The sequence below is a fragment of the Capra hircus genome, chromosome 4, assembly GCF_001704415.2.
Source record: "Capra hircus breed San Clemente chromosome 4, ASM170441v1, whole genome shotgun sequence".
In the NCBI taxonomy this organism is placed as follows: domain Eukaryota; kingdom Metazoa; phylum Chordata; class Mammalia; order Artiodactyla; family Bovidae; genus Capra; species Capra hircus.
The window spans coordinates 58,585,333-58,604,326 of NC_030811.1; positions in this window are offsets into that span (position 1 = coordinate 58,585,333).

The following is an 18,994-nucleotide window of genomic DNA, read 5'->3' on the forward strand; positions in this document are numbered from 1 at the left end:
CTCCTGAAATCCGCACAGTAATGACATGAAAAAGAGAACATAATCCTCTGCAACTTAGGGAAGGAGAAACTAGGTTTGAGGAGGTCAGAGTGAGTGCTCAGTTGGACAGTCCCAAACCTAAGGCCCCACATTAAGCATTGGGTATTCTGTGTCTGTTCACCACACAGAAAGAAAGAAGGGTCAACAGGACTCCATCTATGTTCATTATTCTTTTCCCCAAATTAGATTAAAAGTCCTGAAGACAGAGTCCAAAACTCCATGGCCACAGGAAAATTTTCTTGGTTTTTAAAAGCTCAGAAACCCAGAAGAGAGCACTGCACACCCTGGCAGAGTCTAGCCTGCCTACAGAAAACCAGCTGCACCTGCAACCCAACACCTTCAAGAGAGTCTCCACCATCATAGCTCCTCCCAAACATGGGCCCCCTCCAGCTGCGGCCTTGTAGAGGTAGAAGATGATCAGTCTTGTCCACCATGCCAAACTCAGCGCTAAGCACAGAGGAGACCCTCAGGCAATGTTTGCTAGATAAGTGAATGAGTAAATGGATGGATACATAGATAGATGGATGGATGAACAGATGGGTAGACAGCAGGAAAGACAGATTAATGGATGGATGGTTGGATGGATATGACAATGCTCAATTCAAGAGAGAGAGAGAAACAAACTCAGCTCCTTTCAAATCAGCTTTTCATTTTTGGTCATGGACTCCTGGGAACCCCAGAACGATGCAATGTAAAATATCAATAAGGAATACACAGTTTGTTCCTTTATTGTTTGAGCCATGTGTTTCCAAGATTTATTTTTAAAGTGTTGGTAGACAAAGAACATTTATTTTATTAAGCATCAGTCAAAGAGCTTTCTAAAAATCAGCAAATTGAAAGACAAACATTCCTGCCATGTTGAATTCTTCAGTATGGGGTCTCGAATGCTTAACCCCTGAGTGGACAAGTAGGGAACTTTACAAAAGGCACGTTTCAAGAGGTAAGCACAGAATCTTATCATGGCCCTGCCTGAATACTAACAAATTAGGAAATTAGGTCAAGCTAGATCAACAAAATGCCCAGCTAGCCATTCAAACACCATGGCTCTAAGCTCTCAGCATTTTTGAAGTTTAACCAGAGTCAGTGGTAAGGCTGGTTCCCAACAATGGATCTGTTGACATTGACATGGCAAATGAGGTGATACCCTCACGTTTGCTCCATGGGTAAGGAGTGCATAGCCCCAAACATGAAGGAAGGCACAGTTTTCCTGTCCTTTTGCAAGGAGCCATGACCTCATCCTGCTACATCTCCTGTCTCCAAAATGCATCCCTCAGAGGCCAGAGAAACTGGCAAACAGGGAAGCAGGAGACGTCATATCAGTTAGAAAGGCTGCTTTGTTGGGAAGTCCCCTTGAGTGGGGACATCTGCCAGACTGGCCATGTGAAGCTGAAGACATGGCTATGATGATCCAGAAGGAAACAATGATATACGAACTTTTTCCACTATCCTTGCTCCTTAAGAGAAAGCTGTTTCCAGATGAGGCCTTTCATCAACTTCCTACCAAGAGACCTCAAGGCGCCTAAACCTGTTCTGTACCATATGGATCATCTAATAAAAACAGCATCTAATGATACTTACCCTCGGTTATCCAGGAGCTGTTAACTTAGGGTGTGGGTTAGCCAGGACTTAGCTTCCTCTTGCACTCCAGAGCTGGCTTGGCTTGCGCGGGCCTCCAGCTCCTTCCCAGAGGAGGCCTAAGCAAGGCTCGGCCTGGCTGCTTTCCTGTTAGCATTTGTAGCATTCTAAAAAGCCAATGTCAGAACAGACCTTACCCATCAACCTCTTTCAGTTTTTTCATTTTATAGATGAGGAAAATGAGGCACAGATTGGGGAACTTAGTAGCTGAACTGAACCTCAAATTTGAGTCCTAGGATTTTAGTCCAGAGTTATTCCCATCATGTTTAATTCCAGTTCAAAATGTAATTGGCTTACTTTACTCTATAAAACAGACTCTGGGTTCATCCACCTAACTAAACCTGACTCAATTTCATTCCCTTTTATGGCTAAGTAATATTCCATTGTATATACGTATTACATCTACTTTATCCATTCCTGTCAATGGATATCTAGGTTGCTTCCATGACCTAGAGGGGTGGGACAGGAAGGGGGAGGGAGTCCAAAGACAGAGGTGAGTTATGTAGTTATGACTGACTCATGTTATTGTATGCAGAAACCAACACAACATTGTAAAGCAATTATCCTCCAATTAAAAGATAAAAAAAATAATTGGGTGAGGAAAGGCTGATACCAGTGGTAACTGGCAAGTTTGGAGACTCATATTTTCTTTATTAATCTATTCTTCACTCAACAGCTCCCCGTTTCCTATATATCAAGCCTAAAGATTTCGGCCTGGGATGGGAGTAGAAAATAGGTTTCATCCTGAAGGCCAAGCTTATAATTTATCAGTTGCTGGAGCTGTATAGAGAAGGAAAGAGTGCCATGTGCGATTAATGATGACTTTCTTGGACAAAAAAGTGGAGAAGCGCCAGTGGTCCCTGACTTGGACAGGAAGACCCTCTATAATCTGGCCTCATCTTACTCATTTTTTCTTTCTCTCAAATAAGGGCCCTCTGCTGGGGTTAGAACCTGATTCAAACATTCCACTGAACCACATCAGTGTTTCTCTTAGTTCTGCTTCAGAACTTTCTTCTTTTGTATTTTCCTGCCCAGGATGCTCTCCATGATTCTCTCACAAGCCCTGTGTCTTCATAGAGCCTTCCTGACCACCTCAGCCCACACAGGTATCAACTGAGCTGTAAAGGATGATGCAGCTTAGCACTTAAGTTGCATGGCTCTGTGCCCGAGTTTTTCCTTTGTGCTAGTCTTTTCTCCTCCACTAGGAAAGGTTTCTTGTTACTCCCAAGAACTGTGGAGTGCAGTAAGCTTCAGCGATTGACATTAGAATTCAATGTGGATAGCTAATTTAATTTTAATTTGTGTGTATGCTATAAGATAGGTCCTTGTTGGCCATCTATTTAAAATATAGCAGCCAATCCCCAATTCCCTAACAGTCCCTCTCACATCACTCTTCCCCCATCGTAACCATAAGTTTGTTCCCTAAGTCTCTGAGTCTGTTTCTGTTTTGTAAGTAAGTTCATTTGTCTCATTTTTTTAAAGATTCTCTGTATAAGCAATGTCATCTATTTCTCTTCCTCTGTCTGACTTCCTTCACACAACGTGGCAATCCCTAGATCCATCCGTGTCACTGCACATGGCATATTTTATTCTTTTAATGGCTGAGTAACATGCTCGTGTATATATACACCACACCTCCTATATCTGTTCCTCTGTTGATGGACTTGGTCTAGGCTATTGTAAGCAGTGCTGCAGTGAACATTAGGGTGCATGTATCCTTCTGGACCATGTTTTAAACATATGCATGGATATTTTATGACAGAAGAGAAGTGACGCTTGAGGATGCCTTCTCCTTTACCTCTTCCCTTCTCATTCACTCAGCCATGACTTCCTATTAAACTCAATTATGTTGAGGTTCTAACAAAAGCAGCATTTTCTATAAACCAAACCCAAGTGTATGCCTAAGCAATCTCACTTGGTATAAATTCTTGGCACTTCAGTAAGTCAAGGAGAGATACTGTTCAAGCCTTCCAAGTACAGTTTTAACTCAACCTAAGCAGATGTTGACTGTCATTTGTTCTAGGATTTGTTTTTCAGAACTTAGCAAGGAAGTCAGATATAAATAATATCCCTAAAGATTTTTGCTTTAGCTCTTCATCCAAAATGTTTGTAATCTCTTCCCCTTAGCAAAAACCTGCACATTTTTCTTACCAAGAAATAAAACACAAACAATTATCACTAATATTATTTTGTATAAAAATATTAGTAAATTAATGTATTACTTATACAGTGGCCATCTCTAAAAAAACTCATAAATTTGTGTTAGATGGAGGGTGCAGGAAGAATTAAAATTTCAGGCTCTTTTACTATGATTAAGGACTCTTGTCCTTTTCCAGTTTCTTTTTGGGTAGGACTGGTAGTGTTTGCAGATAACTCCTCTCCATCATCTACCCCCTTCTGCAGCAACGTACCTTCACTTCCCACGTGGAGCAGGAGTGCCATTAGAACCTCTGAGTGACACCAAGGCCACCTTGGCTCTCCTAGATGAGTAAGAAGGTCTCTCATATGAATCGTGGTAAGTCACCAGCTTCCACACTGTCCTAGGTGTGGAAAAGTTTGTCTCACGTACACTCAGCTTTTTAGGGTTTGAAACCTCATTTTTAAGTGATGGGCCAGTTAAACCTCCCCACACCATGAACAGTCAGAGAGAGGAGAGCAGGTCCTCTCTGCCTGGCCCAGAACTGAGCACACCCACTACCTACAGCCCAGTGATACGTGAAGGACACGGGCTGCCCCCCAGGTGAGGGGGCAGGGCATTTGAAGAGGAGGCCTGGAAGGCAGGATTCTGAGCTCCCCCTGCCCCAGAGTCAGAACCCCCCTGCTTTAGTCCACACCATGGTCCATACAGACTGAGGTTCTTTCTGAGTGACCTAATTACATAAGAGCTCTTCTAAAAATCGGAAAACTATCAACCTAATGAATGTCTCACTACCTTAGGATTCCTTTTACCTTGGGAGCAAAAGATCATGGAGAGTGTAGGAAATAGGAACAAAGTTTATTTGAGCCATTGTTATTCCCCCCGGCCCCCCACCCCCCCACCACCACCAACCACAAGTAAAAAGGAATCTATGAGGGTAAAATTTTTAAAACATTTGCACAGAAGTCTGATTAAAAAGACAGTTTCATAGATTTTCAAAGGGAGTTTTTACCACCGAAAACACGAGAAGGACATTATATCAGAAGAGAGGACCATACTTTAAATGACAGAAGTTTAGTTTTCTAAAAAATGCAATGCACAGTCTGACTTCTCTCTTCTGATGTGGACAGGTGGACATTCCACCAGGGCCTGCTCCTTGGAACCTTCCAACCTTGGGGATGGTGGGAGTTTACAGTGGAGGCAGAGGACTTGGGTCAGACAGGCCCATGTGTATTTCCCAGGCCCTTCCTTCTCTCCTGTGACTGGCTGGAGGGCCTCTGAGTGTCTGAATGTCTGGAGACTCGATTACTAGTTCCGTCAAGTCTGGCCAGAGTCTGGGAGCCAGCGTGGCAGTGTTTGTGGAGCCAAAGTGGAGATTAAGTCATGTTTTAGAAGTGACCTCTGTCCACCCTTTCTGCAGGCATCCTCTCCCCTCTGGGCCTCACTCCCCAGCAACTCGCCACCTACATGCTTTTGTTCTGAGTGAGCCCCTCCCTGCCAACACAAGACTCAACACCGTCACCTCCCGACCCCCACCCACCCCCACAGTGCCTTCTCTTCAAATGGTCCTAGTCTTTGTTGTTCTAATTACATTATCTCTGCCTTAGGGACCTAAAGGACAGTCCCCAGCAGCCCTGGCTGGAAAGGAAGGTCGCATAATCCCTGTTATCAAGAGGCTTGTCATTTAGCATGTAGATCAACTAATTCTTTCAATATCAGGGGAGCAATTGTGCATCTTAATATTGATTTTTTTGGAGATACAATCGCCTGCATTCCTGAGTCAGACTCACTTACTGAAGCTAAAAGGTTCCACTTACTGTATTATGAAATCACCCCCGCCCCCAGCACACACTCCATCCCAATTTAATGTTACAAAGCTGGACAAATCTGAAGGGCTTTGTGTTTTTCCACTTGGTCCAATTTCAGAATGAGCATCCAGCAGAGGAGAAAAGGAAAAACATTTCTGGTTATTTTAAGACTGCATGTATATTTGTTTTTGGAGTGGAGGTGGGGGCATATTTTGCCATTTCCCGCCATCCACCTGGTCCGCCCACACTTCCTCTACTCCCCAAACTTTGCCATACAGTGATTTCAGGCTCTTAATATAAGAAGGCCAGCTTATTGGATTTCTATATTTCAGGATGAATTAGAAGACTGGGCTTTCAAATTAAACTGGGGGCATTTTCTTATCAAACACCCTTCCAAGTCAGTGGGAAGCAAAGAAAGAAAAATTTGAGCTACAGCAGTAAATACTACTACTACTAATAAAAACTGTCTTATCAAAGATTCAAAAATGCACTGCGGTTTGGGACAGGCAGAGGTGCTGATTCTATGTTATGAAGGGATATGAGACAAAGGCAAATAGCAGCCAAAGGGCAAATGTACAATTTGTTCTACTCAGAAAGTTCAGGGGCCCTAAATGTGAGAGTGCTACACAGCGTCATCCACCGGAATATCAGCCGTGAATCTTTCCACTACTTACTGAGCATCAGCCGTAGTGCTGGCAAGCGTGTCCTAAGTCTTTGACAGCATTTTTCCACTTCATTCTCATAGCAAGCCTTTGAGTCATGGTCTACTAATTACTCCTATCTTATAGTTGAAACTTCTAAGGCCAAGAAAGATTGTGTGATTTGCTCAAGTTCCTAGAACCAATAAGTAGCAGAGAGATTCCAACCCAAGGCTGCCTGTCCAACCCCTGCTGGTGTTTTTTCAACTAGAAAACTGCTCTTCACACTTTGCTGGTTGATAAGGGGATGCATTCATCTATTCCATCATCTGCCCATTTATTCCAAGATGATTGCTCATCTTCCAGGCCCTCGGTGCCAAGGATAGAAAAGAACGCACAGCGTAGGATGGGAGACAGACAAAAATAAATAAATACTGTAGCATCAAATAAGGTGATGCTTGCTCCCATAGAGATGTGTGAATTCAGGAGGAACACGGAAGAGGTCTCTCAGAGATTTCACAGAAGATTTTAGTGTTTGTTTTGTTTTGAAAAAGTCCTTAAAATAATTAATTGCCTAAGAGAGAATGGGAAAAGGACTGCTTTTCACTAGACATCTGTTCTGTACATGAGCTAATGTAATCATGGTATTTACCTTTGTATTTACTGAAATCTTCTATCTACTGAGTTCTGGATGTGTATTGACATTTTACTGTTTCAAAGTGAAACTAACAAAGTCTTTAAACAGAAAAGCAGATATAACTGACTTCAGAACACTTGGAGATCTCCTATGCTTTGGGAATAAGATACTAATACATAACTTTTTTGTAGTTACTTAGGGAGAAGTTATATTCACATTTTGTTATGTAATTACCATTTCCCTGGTGGCTCAGGCAGTAAAGCATCTGTCTGCAATGCAGGAGACCTGGGTTCGACCCCTGGGTTGGGAAGATCCCCTGGAGAAGGAAATGGCAACCCACTCCAGTATTCTTGCCTGGAAAATCCCATGGACGGCGGAGCCTGGTAGGCTACTGTCCATGGGGTTGCAAAGAGTCGGACATGACTGAGCGACTTCACTTCACTATGTAATTATAATGCAGTGTGTGGTTAAGCAGACTTGTAAAATTTCTGTCCTAGAGTCTCAAACTCTTACTGCATTGTTTTGCTTACCTATCTGTCTTATGCTATTAGACTGCAAAACCTTTGTGGAACATAAGATGAGATCCTAGATCAGTGTCTGACACATAGTAGGTGCTCAGGAAATGTTGTTTAAAATAGAAAAGTGAATGCATGACTGAATTGACTGATGCCCACAAAACTCTTCCTGAAGCAAATGCTACACTCATTTTACCATGCGTTTGTACCATGACCACATCATGGTGCTGCTGCTGCTAAGTCGCTTCAGTCCTGTCTGACTCTGTGCGACCCCATAGACGGCAGCCCACCAGGCTCCCCCATCCCTGGGATTCTCCAGGCAAGAACACTGTAGTGGGTTGCCATTTCCTTCTCCGATGCATGAAAGTGAAAAGTGAAAGTGAAGTCCCTCAGTCGTGTCTGACTCTTAGCGACCCCATGGACTGCAGCCTACCAGGCTCCTCCATCCATGGGATTTTCCAGGCAAGAGTACTGGAGTGGGGTGCCATATGGAATAGTCCTGGCTTGATATACTCTGTTCTCTTGTTCCCATCAACCATCAAAACGTTTGTTTTAATATTTGAGCAGCATCTGTTAACTTACTCCTTGTGCACAAAAACAATTACCAAGATTCTTGGTAGGATCCATGTGTCCCAGTTTTCCTATTGGAAAACAAAGTTACCATAGCAACAGATAAACTATGTTCTTGAATGAGATCGACACCATTAGAGGGTGTGAAAATGAGGAGCTAGAATTACAATCCAACATTTTAGATTCTGATGGTTTTGGTGTTCTCACTAAGGAAAAAGACCACTTTATTTGACAACATTTATTTACTTATTAATGAGCACTTGTGAAGTATTCTGAACATGTATTGATTGTGGAAAGTATTGTTTGAAAATCTGATTGAAAATATTTGACTTGGTTTTTGTTTCTCATCTTCACATTTTTATCCATCCGACATGACTTTTCTGATCATTTTAGAGGCTTAGATGTCAAACAAAGCACAGCATAGTTAGCAAATAACTCAAGGTCCATAGTGGACATTTGTCCTATTTTTGTCTGCCTATCAACTTTTAAATGACCCCCTTTATTAACTGAAATACCTATGTCTCCTAGAGTATAAATTGTTTGCCTCCCTTGCCGCTAAAACACAGCATATGACCCAGATGTCCAGCAATCAGGGATACCTGGGCAAGACTTCCATACAGAAGATCCTGTTGCAGAAATGGCTTCAAAACGGGTGAAATAAGCTAGTGCAGTAAAGGTGAATCCCTGGTACTGCATGCCTGCCAGCAGCAGAGACCATGATCTCCTCATCAGGCCATTTTTCTCTGAAGTGTTTGAGCACTGGTGCAAGGCGCTGAGCTTCCAGCCCCTTTCTCTAGGGCATCCCCTCTAGTCTGAATTCCTTCATATCCTTCAAAAAGTCTTCTTCCTACTTTTTAACTGGTTAGAGATGATTCTGGTTGTTTTGCAAATAGAAATGTGGACTGTTAAAAAAATGACATCCAATCGTAAAAATAATCTTGACACTCATACAGAGTATATTATCTGTGAAGTCCAGGGTGAACTCTGAGTATGTCTTCAGGTGCCAGAACACAGGCTGAAAAATCAAACTGGTAATCATACAGCAATCCTAGTAATTCTTTGTAGTAATATGGTTAGAGGATTTTTTTTGTTGGACATAATACTATATTTAATCAAACTTCTTGGAAGGTGATTCTGAGCTTCCTGAGCCCTAATCTCCAAGTACGGGCTTTCCTTATGGCTCAGTCGGTAAAGAATCTGTCTGCAATGCAGGAGACCTGGGTTCAATTCCTGGGTTGGGAAGATCCCCTGGAGAAGGAAACGGCAACCCATTCCAGTACGCTTGCCTAGAAAACCCCGTGGACAGAGGAGTCTGGAGGCTACAGTTCATAAGATCACAAGAATCAGACATGAAGTAGCAACTAAACCAAACCCACCAATCTCCAAGTACAGTCACATTCTGAGGCAGTAAGGATCAGAATCTCAAGTTATGAATTTGGTGGCGGGAGGGAGTGGGACATAATTCACCCCGTAACACTTGTGTTCATCTAAATTGTCTCAATCAAGGCTGTTTTAGGGAAGTGAATTCTAAGTTATCATGACTTCTATTAAGTTTGAAATAAGCCTTTATAATGAAATTATCTGTTGATTATTACCTAAAAACTCTATTTTGGAAAACAAGGTAAAACTTCTGCTCCCCCAAACCCCCCAGGGTCCATTCTTACTAAAGTTGGAAGGAGACTGTATTGCTTGTATTATTTAATTAATAATACAAGCAGATAGCCTGTATTGCTAGTATTATTTAAAAAAAAATACTTAACAAAACCAGGGTTTTCAAATGAAAACAACCAGAGCTAAAAAAAATAAACAATAACTATACCTGTCTGTCTCCCACCTGCAGAAGCTCTTGTGCTATTGTTCAGAACATGGTAAGAATCAGTTCAGGCCTCTGCTTATGGGAAGTGCCCTGCCCTCCTTTGGGTGGGCCAGCAGTCATGTAGGAAATGGCACACAGAAGGAGAAAGACTGAATGCTGAAGAACAGCATCTTCTCTACTCCCCTCCACACACAAAGCTCTGACTGATCCCAGTGTATACAGGAAGAGTAATATTGGAGAGGGCCTGATGATAGCTTATATGTGGTGCACGTCTCTGTCCAGAGAGAGGACTGTCCCTCTTTGTTTGTCTGAGCACCTTTCATATTTTCTCAAGGGCCATCTGTTGGGTTGGCCAAAAAATTTCTTTTCTTTCTTGTGGAAACCTATTTAGAGATTTTGTCACAATCAGAATTGGGCCATAGAAATGTGTCACACATGTGAATAATATCCATCATAGGTACTGGAGAACAAAAAGTTGAAAATAACTGACCCAGACCAGTCTTTACCAAATGCTAGTGTATCTGTTAGGGTTTGATCAGAGAAAAACAATTTCTATAAATGATATGAAATAAGGAATATATGAAAGGAATGATACCAGTACTGTTCAGTATAGCTTTCTGTGATGATAGAAATGTTTTGTATCTGCCCTGTTTGATAACATAGGCACTAGGTACACATGTGAAATGTGGCAAGCACAACTGAGGAACTGGAGTTTTAATTTTCTATAATTTTAATCAATTGCAATGTTAATAGTCACCCATGACTTGTGGCTACTATACTGGATAGTACAGAATTAGACCTTAACCTGTTGTAGGGTTGGTGAAGGAATCTCCAGATGGGGCTTGTCTTTGCATCTGAAGTGGGTGGGCCAGCAGTTGGAGAGACAAACTAGAGTGAAGTAGAGGAGAGCAAGGACATGCTGGAACCAAGGGAAAATGGGGAGCATGTCTATCTTTTGCACCTGTAATTTTGGTGGACACAGGTGATCTGCAGAAGGCAGTACCCTTCCCCTCAGAACTGCACATACCTATGGCCCAGGACTCAGAGAAGCTGAAGGGGGAGATCCCATGGGAGCTGGAGGCTCTGTCTTGGCAGATGAGCTTCTTTCTCTGACTCAGTGAACCCGGAGGTCATCAGTAAGGGAGATACAAGCTGCCTTTGGAGAGCGATGGCTGAAGTGCCACCGCCACAGATGTCTCTTGTGGCCCATCTCACCCAGAACCACACAGGGAAAGGACTTCTGAGGAACTCTGTGTAATGCACAAGCATCCCAGCTTGTCCAAGAAGAGATGGTGTTAACTTTTCCTCCTGCCCTCTTTGGGTCTTTCTGCAATTACAGTGGATATAGCTTGGCCTTTCTCTCCTGGTTCTCCTCCTGTCCCTCACTCTTAAAATACAAGGAAGGTCATTTAGGGTGTACCAGTGCGTTGTGCATTTAGGGTAGCTCTTCCAAAACTAAGCTGTTTTGTTGAGAACACTGCACATTTTATTTATCAAAAGATAAATGGATCTTTTGATTTTTTTTAGTGGTCGTTTATTCACTTATTGTCTGACAATAAATGAGAAGTAGAATGAAGGAATCAGAATTTCTATTCTAACAAATTGCTCTGATTCTACTTTGATTCTTTATGGCTCCTTTTCTTTCACAGTTTGTGGGAGAAAAATACCATTACACAGAAGTGGCAGCTTGTACTTGGATAATAATTTCAATATACTTACAATTTACTCCTTTGAAGCTGTCAAAAAAGTTTGGCACTAAATACAACCCAATAGTCACAGTAAAGAAGAGCAATTATTTATAATCTTATTTTCACATCTATTCTAAAGGTTAACCATGTGTTTTATCCAAGACAATGTGCTTTTATTAATTCCATGACTGGACATATGTAAATGATAATATGAGTTTACTTCACAAGAACGCTCAGATTTAACATTTCCATTATATGATAAGGAGATTCTAACAAAGGCTGGATAAACTCAATGTTTTCCTAAAACAATGATTATTATTCACAAAAGAGTCACAAAATCTACACTTGAGACTGTATACTGTCTTCCACATTAAGCAGTGTTTCACTTTTATCCCTGATATGTTAACACTACTGATGAATATTTTAATAAGTACAAGTTTATCAAGTTCTTTGAGAGTCTTGGAAGAAAAAGTAAAGTAATTCAAGGATTCTGTCCAGACTAAATGGTGTGGCCTAATAGATCAAAAGCCTGAAGGAAACCAAGCTGTGGAAAAGTAATAATGTAAATAAAAATGTGATTTCGATCCTTGCTTGGCGACTGTCCTCGCTCAGGCCACAAAGGCTTGGTGCCATCAGATGCATTAATGCTAAGATACTGGTCACTAGTGGGGAAGGGGGAGATGCTGAAAGCTTTTTGCCTGGATCCAGGGAACTGCTTATAAGCCTGAAATGCATTCAGCTGATGCATCAGACATCAGTTATTGGAGAAGCAGAGGTGATGAACTTACTTTAGCATTGACCTGACCCAAGGGGATAAACACATTGCAACGTGCTGAGTTACTTCAACAGTGAAGAGACGCCCAATGTCAAAATGCCACAGGGCTACACATTGTTCCAAGGCTGGGACTGGATTTCCTCGAGATTGTCTCAAAGTGGTGGGATTTCTGAAGTGTCTGCAGAGAAACAGCCCTTCCCCATCCCCACCCCTATCACTCATTGTAGGAAAAGCAGCGTAACTTGTCCTGGGAAACAACAATAGACAATCCTTAAGGAACCATGCAAATAAACAGTGCTGGTGTCACTTGGCGGTCTGAGGACATAGCGAGGTATGGGTAGTAGCTGAGAAGACATTTACAAGGATTTCCTGTTCTCTGCTGAGCCATTTTCAACCTTCTGAGGCCCTCAAAGGGTTTAAGACTTGGGCTGGAGAACAGCATAAGAATGAGCATCAAAAGTCTAGGCTTCTGAGCCATTTACTCAGATTTGGAAATCTTCCTAAAACAGGGAACTTTAATAGCATAGGATTAAGAGCTGGAGCTTGAGAGTCAGACATTCTGGCTTCAGATTTTGATCTCACTAAATAGCTGTGCAAACTTGGAAAAGGTAATTAACTTCTCTGAATCATTTCCTCATCTACAAAGTGGGCTCATCATAACATTTATCAAAATGAATTAGGATTAGGTTGATCTGCAAGTCCTGGGAAACCCAAGATAACAGTGGTTTTATTGAGATAGAAGTCTATTTCTCTCTCATAACACAGCAATCCAGGCCAGCTATGGAGATTCCACATGACCACATCATTTTTAATGGTGACTTTAATATCTATGCCAAATGAATGCTGCAGCTCCAGTACTCACTCACATATTCCATGAGGAAGCAGGCAAGAAGGGAATGGCCTTCCCCTTTATAGACCTGTCCCATAAATTACACAGCTCTCTTACTTTCTTTTGTCAGACTTAATCACACAGCCACACCAGGTTGCAAGAGTCTGGGAAATGTGGTCTATATTCTGGATTGCCATGTCCCCAGCTGCAGTTTGGAAAGTCTGTTACTGAGAGGAAAGAAGGATATTGGGAGATGCATAGCATTCTCCGCCACCCAACCTATCAGAGTTTGTGCGGATTCAGATAGTATTGGTAAAGTGCTTTGCAAAGATGCCAGGCCAAAGGAAGTGCTCCAAGACTGTTAAGAATCGCTGCCATCCCTTACTCCACCCAAAGCACCCATGTTTGCTTGCTGGTCCCTGGGAGGGTGCTGCACCTGCTAGATAGGAGGTGGAGCAGTATATGTAAAGATGCTGCTTGTGGAGCATGGAGAGTGCGGGGGCTGCTGAGGGGCAGGGCTGGGGCTTTGGTGAAATGAATGAGGCACTCACCTTTGGTGCAAAATTTAGGAAGGTATGTGTTGCCAAAATTCTCAGTACTCAAGAATAATAATACTTTAATATTTTTAAAAACCAGAATTAGTGCAAAAAACCTACAGTGGACAGAAATAAAGATGGGATCCAGCTCTGCACATCAGCAACTCACTTTACCTGCTTTACCTAGTCCTAGACCTGTCAGATCCTGTTCTTCCTGGCAGCCCTTTCTCAGGCCTGAAAGCATTAGTGCAGTGTGAAGGGGATTTGTTTAAAACCTGGGGGATGTATCTGCAATAATTAAATGGGATCCGACAAAGTATAAACTCTCTAAGGTACCTGGATGTCTTTATATGTTCAAAGAGAAACAATAGTCCTTTTAAAATTTATAAAATCCATACTACCTAAATTACAAGAAAGAAAATGGAAAGTACTTAAAATTGTACCACTAAGAAAACCTTAATTAATATTTTAATGTCAATCTTTCCAAAATTTTTAAGTGGGACACACACATATAAATATCTATATATCTATATATACATTTAAAATGAAATCTTTCAGTATATAACACAATCTGCCTATTCATTTAACAGTATTTCTGTATTACTATATATTCTTCTACAATATAATTTCTTTTTAAAATTTTTTGTTGAAATATAGTTGATTTACAATGTTGTATTAATTCCTGCTGTACAGCAAAGTGCAGTAATACACTGTACTTTGTAAAGCACTTTGTACTGCACTCAGTAATATATTTTGCTGAATATGTATGTATTCTTTTTCATATTTTTCCATTATGGTTTATCACAGGATATTAAATATAGTTTCCTGTGCTATATAGTAGAATCTTATTGTTTATCTACTCTGTATCTAATAGTTTGTACCTGCTAATCCTAAACTCCCAATCCTTCCCTCCACCACCCCTACTCTACTCTCCCTTGGCAACCAGAAGTCTCTTCTCTGTATCTCTGAGTCTGATTCTGTTTTGTAGACCTGTTCATTAGTGTTATATTTTAGATTCCTCACACGAGTGATATCGTGTGGTATTTGTCTTTCTCTTTCTGATTTACTATGATCATCTCTAGGTCCATCCATATTGCTGCAAATGGCATCATTTCATTCCTTTTATGGCTGAGTAATACTCCATTGCGTGCATATACCGCATTTTCTTTATCCACTTATCTGTTGATGGATGTTTAGGTTTCTTCCATCTCTTGGCTATTGTAAATAGTGCTATGATGAACGTAGGGGTGTGTGTATCTTTTCAAATTATTAATTTGTCTGGATAAATGCCAGGGGAGTGATTGCTAAATTGTGTGGCAACTCAATTTGTTTTTGAAGAACCTCCATAGTGTTTTCCATAGTGGCTGCACCAATTTACGATCCTAACAGTGCAGGAGGGTTCCCTTTTCTCCACACCCCTTCCAGCATTTGTTATTTGTAGACTTTTTAATGATGGCCATTCTGATTAATGTGAAGTGATACCTCACTGTAGTTTTGATATGTATTTCTCTGATAATTAGTGATGATTAATATCTTTTCATGCACCTCTTGGCCATCTGTATGTCTTCTTTGGAGAAATGTTTATTTAAGTCTTGTACCCATTTTTTCAGCATAATGGAATGCTCCATGAATTTGTTTGTCATTCTTCACAGGGACCATGCTAATCTTTTCTGCGTCATTCTAATTTTTTAGTATACGTGCTGCTGAAGCAAGCACTACAATTTCTTATGTTGTGTGTATGTACCAAATTTAGATTGTTTCCAATTTTTTTGCCCTTATAAATAGCTCTGAAGTATGCATCCTTATGGTTACATTCTTTTTGCAATTACCTGCTTATTTACTTTGTTATTGTTGTTATTCAGTCACCAATTCGTGTCTGACTCTTTGTGACCCCATGGACTACAGCATGCCAGGCTCTTCTGTCTCTTACCATCTCCAGGAGTTTGCCCAGATCCATGTCCATTGAATTGGTGATGCCATCCAACCATCTCATCCTCTGTCGCTGTCCTCTCCTTCAATCTTTTCCAACATTAGGGTATTTTCCAGTGAGTCAGCTGTTCACATCAGGTCACCAAAGTATTGCAACTTCAGCTTCAGCAAAATCCTTCCAAAGAGTATTCAGGGTTGATTTCCTTTAAGACTGACTGGTTTGAGTCTGGGTTCGATGCATGAGGCAGGGTGTTCACGGCTGGTGCACTGGGATGACCCTGAGCGATGGGATGGGGAGGGAGGTAGGAGGGAGGGTCAGAATGGGGAACACATGTACACCCATGGCTGATTCATGTGAATGTATGGCAAAAACCACCACAATATTGTAAAGTAATTAGCCTCCAATTAAAAAAAAAAAAAAGATTGACTGGTTTGATCTCCCTGCTTTCCAAGGCACTCTCAAGAGTCTTCTCCAGCACCACAGTTTGAAAACATCAGTTCTTTGGTGCTCTGCCTTCTTTATTGTCCAACTCTCACATCCATACATGACTACTAGAAAGACTATGAAAGCGAAAGTGAAAGGGGCTCAGTCATGTCTGACTCTTTCCGACCCCATGGACTATAGAGTCCATGGAATTCTCCAGGCCAGAATACTGGAGTGGGTAGCTTTTCCCTTCTCCAGGGCATCTTCCCAACCCAGGGATTGAACCCAGGTCTCCTGCATTGCAGGCGTGTTCTTTACCAGCTGAGCCACCAGGGAAGCCCAAGAAAGGCTATAGCTTTGACTCTACAGACCTTTGTCAGCAAAATGATGCCTTTGCTTTGTAACACACTGTCTAGGTTTGTCATCTTTCCTGCCAGAAAGCAATCATCTTCTAATTTCATGGCCACAGTCACCAGCCACAGTGATTTTAGAGCCCAAGAAGAGGAAGTCTGTCACTGCTTCCACCTTTTCCCCTTCTATTTGCCATGAAGTGATGGGACTAGATGTCATGATCTTTGTTTTTTTAATATTGAGTTTTAAGCTGGCTTTTTCACTCTCTTCCTTCACCCTCATCAAGAGGCTCTTTGGTTCTTCTTCACTTCCTGCCATTAGAGTGGTATTTTATTTGGTATAAATTCCTAAAAGAGGAATTGCTAGTCAGCCCTCTTAAGACCACTAAATAACCTAAAAATTTTCTACCAATTTATACTCCTTTCAGAAATATATGAGAGTGTTTCCCATACCCTGACATCACTGAGAATAATCAATTTTTTAAATCTCTACTGATTTAACTAGTAACAAATAAAGACAAAACTTTTATATTCACATGTCTTTAAATGCTAATGGAGGTCAAGATTTTTGCATTTTTATTACTATTTGCATTTTTAAATAAATTGCATGAAGAGGTAAGACCTATAATGGCAGAGACTTATAGCTTCCCATTCATTTATGTCTTCCAAGCATCTACAACAGTGCCTGACAAAGCATAAGCACTCAATAAATATTTGTTGAATGAATGAAAGTGTTCAGCAATTTCTAAGAGTTCTTTATCAAAGGCATTAATATTTAGGATAGGTTTCAAATATTTTCTCCATTTATCACGTACCTGTCAGCTTTGTTTATCATATTCTTTCTACCACCTACAAGGTTATAAAATTCAGTGTTTTTCTTCTTGTTTTCTCTCTTTGCGTCAGGATATTACATGTACTGGGACTCCATTTGTGTGTGTATACATTTTTTTCTAACTTTTTTTTTAAAGTTCTGAATGATGTGTACCTTATTTTACTCTATAGTGTGCATGCTTTTAGTTTTTTCAGAGAGGCAAATGTCTTCTGCAAAATAGTATCTTTTTCTCGTTGTCAATATTTTTACATCTTATTTCATTTTCTTAAAATTCTTTAAATTCCAGAAAAATACCTAAAAATAGTGATTACAGTTGGTATCTTTTTCTTGTTTATTGACTTGAAGAGAAGTCCTCCTTATTTGGTGGTTATTTATTTCAAGATGGTAATTTCAGAATTCTTAAATTTATTTTTCTATAATAGAGGTTTATTTTAAAAAGTCTGGAATAGATTTTGAATTTTGCCACCTGTTTCTGACACCAGTATTTTTGATATTTTGACCTAATATTTTCCTCATTCTACTAATATGGTTAATTATATTTTAAATTTTCCTAAAATTATATCATTCTTATAATAAACTCACTTGGGCATAGTATATTTTTTAATGAAATTCTAGTTTTCATTTGCTAATATTTCATATAGTGTTATTCTATTTTTAGTTATACATTTAGTCTCTAGTTGTCCCTTTTTAAGGCACTTTTTCAGTTCAGTTCAGTCGCTCAGTCATGTCCAACTGTTTACCACTCCATGGACTGCAGCATGCCAGGCTTCCTTGTCCATCACCAACTCCTGGAACTTGCTCAAACTCATGTCCGTAGACTCGGAGATGCCATCCAGCCATCTCATCCTCTGTCGTCCCCTTCTCCTCCTGCCTTTCAATCTTTCCTAGCATCAGGGTCTTTTCCAATGAGTCAGTTCTTCACACCAGGTGGCCAAAGTTTTGGAGTTTCAGCTTCAGCATCAGTCCTTCCAATGAATATCCAGGACTGATTTACTTTAGGATGGATCTCCTTGCAGTCCAAGGGACTCTCAAGAGTCTTCTCCAACATCACAGTTCAAAAGCATCAATTCTTCGGCACTCAACTTTCTTTATAGTCCAACTCTCACATCCATACACGACTACTGGAAAACCATAGCTTTGACTAGACAGTCCTTTGTTGGCAAAGTAATGTCTCTGCTTTTGAATATGCTATCTAGGTTGGTCATAACTTTTCTTCTAAGGAGCAAGCGCCTTTTAATTTCATGGCTGCAGTCACCATCTGCAGTGATTTTGGAGCTCCCAAAAATAATGTCTCTCACTGTTTCCATTGTTTCCCCATCTATTTGACATGAAGTGATGGGACCAGATGCCATGATTTTAGTTTTCCAGATGTTGAATTTTAAACCAACTTTTTCACTCTCCTCTTTCACTTTCATCAAGAGGCTCTTCAGTTCTTCTTCACTTTCTGCCATAAGGATGGTGTCATTTGCATATCTTAGGTTATTGATCTTTCTCCCGGCAATCTTGATTCCAGCTTGTGCTTCATCCAGCCTGGCATTTCTCATGATGTACTCTGCATATAAGTTAAATAAGCAGGGTGACAATATACGTACTTGATGTACTCCTTTCCCAATTTAGAATCGGTCTGTTGTTCCATGTCCAGTTCTAACTGTTGCTTCTTGACCTGCATACAGATTTCTCAGGAGGCAGGTCAGGTGGTCTGGTATTACCATCTCTTTCAGAATTTTCCAGAGTTTGTTGTGGTCCACACAGTCAAAGGCTTTAGCGTAGTCAATAAAGCAGAAGTAGATGTTTTTCTGGAACTCTCTTGCTTTTTTGATGATCCAATGGAGTTGG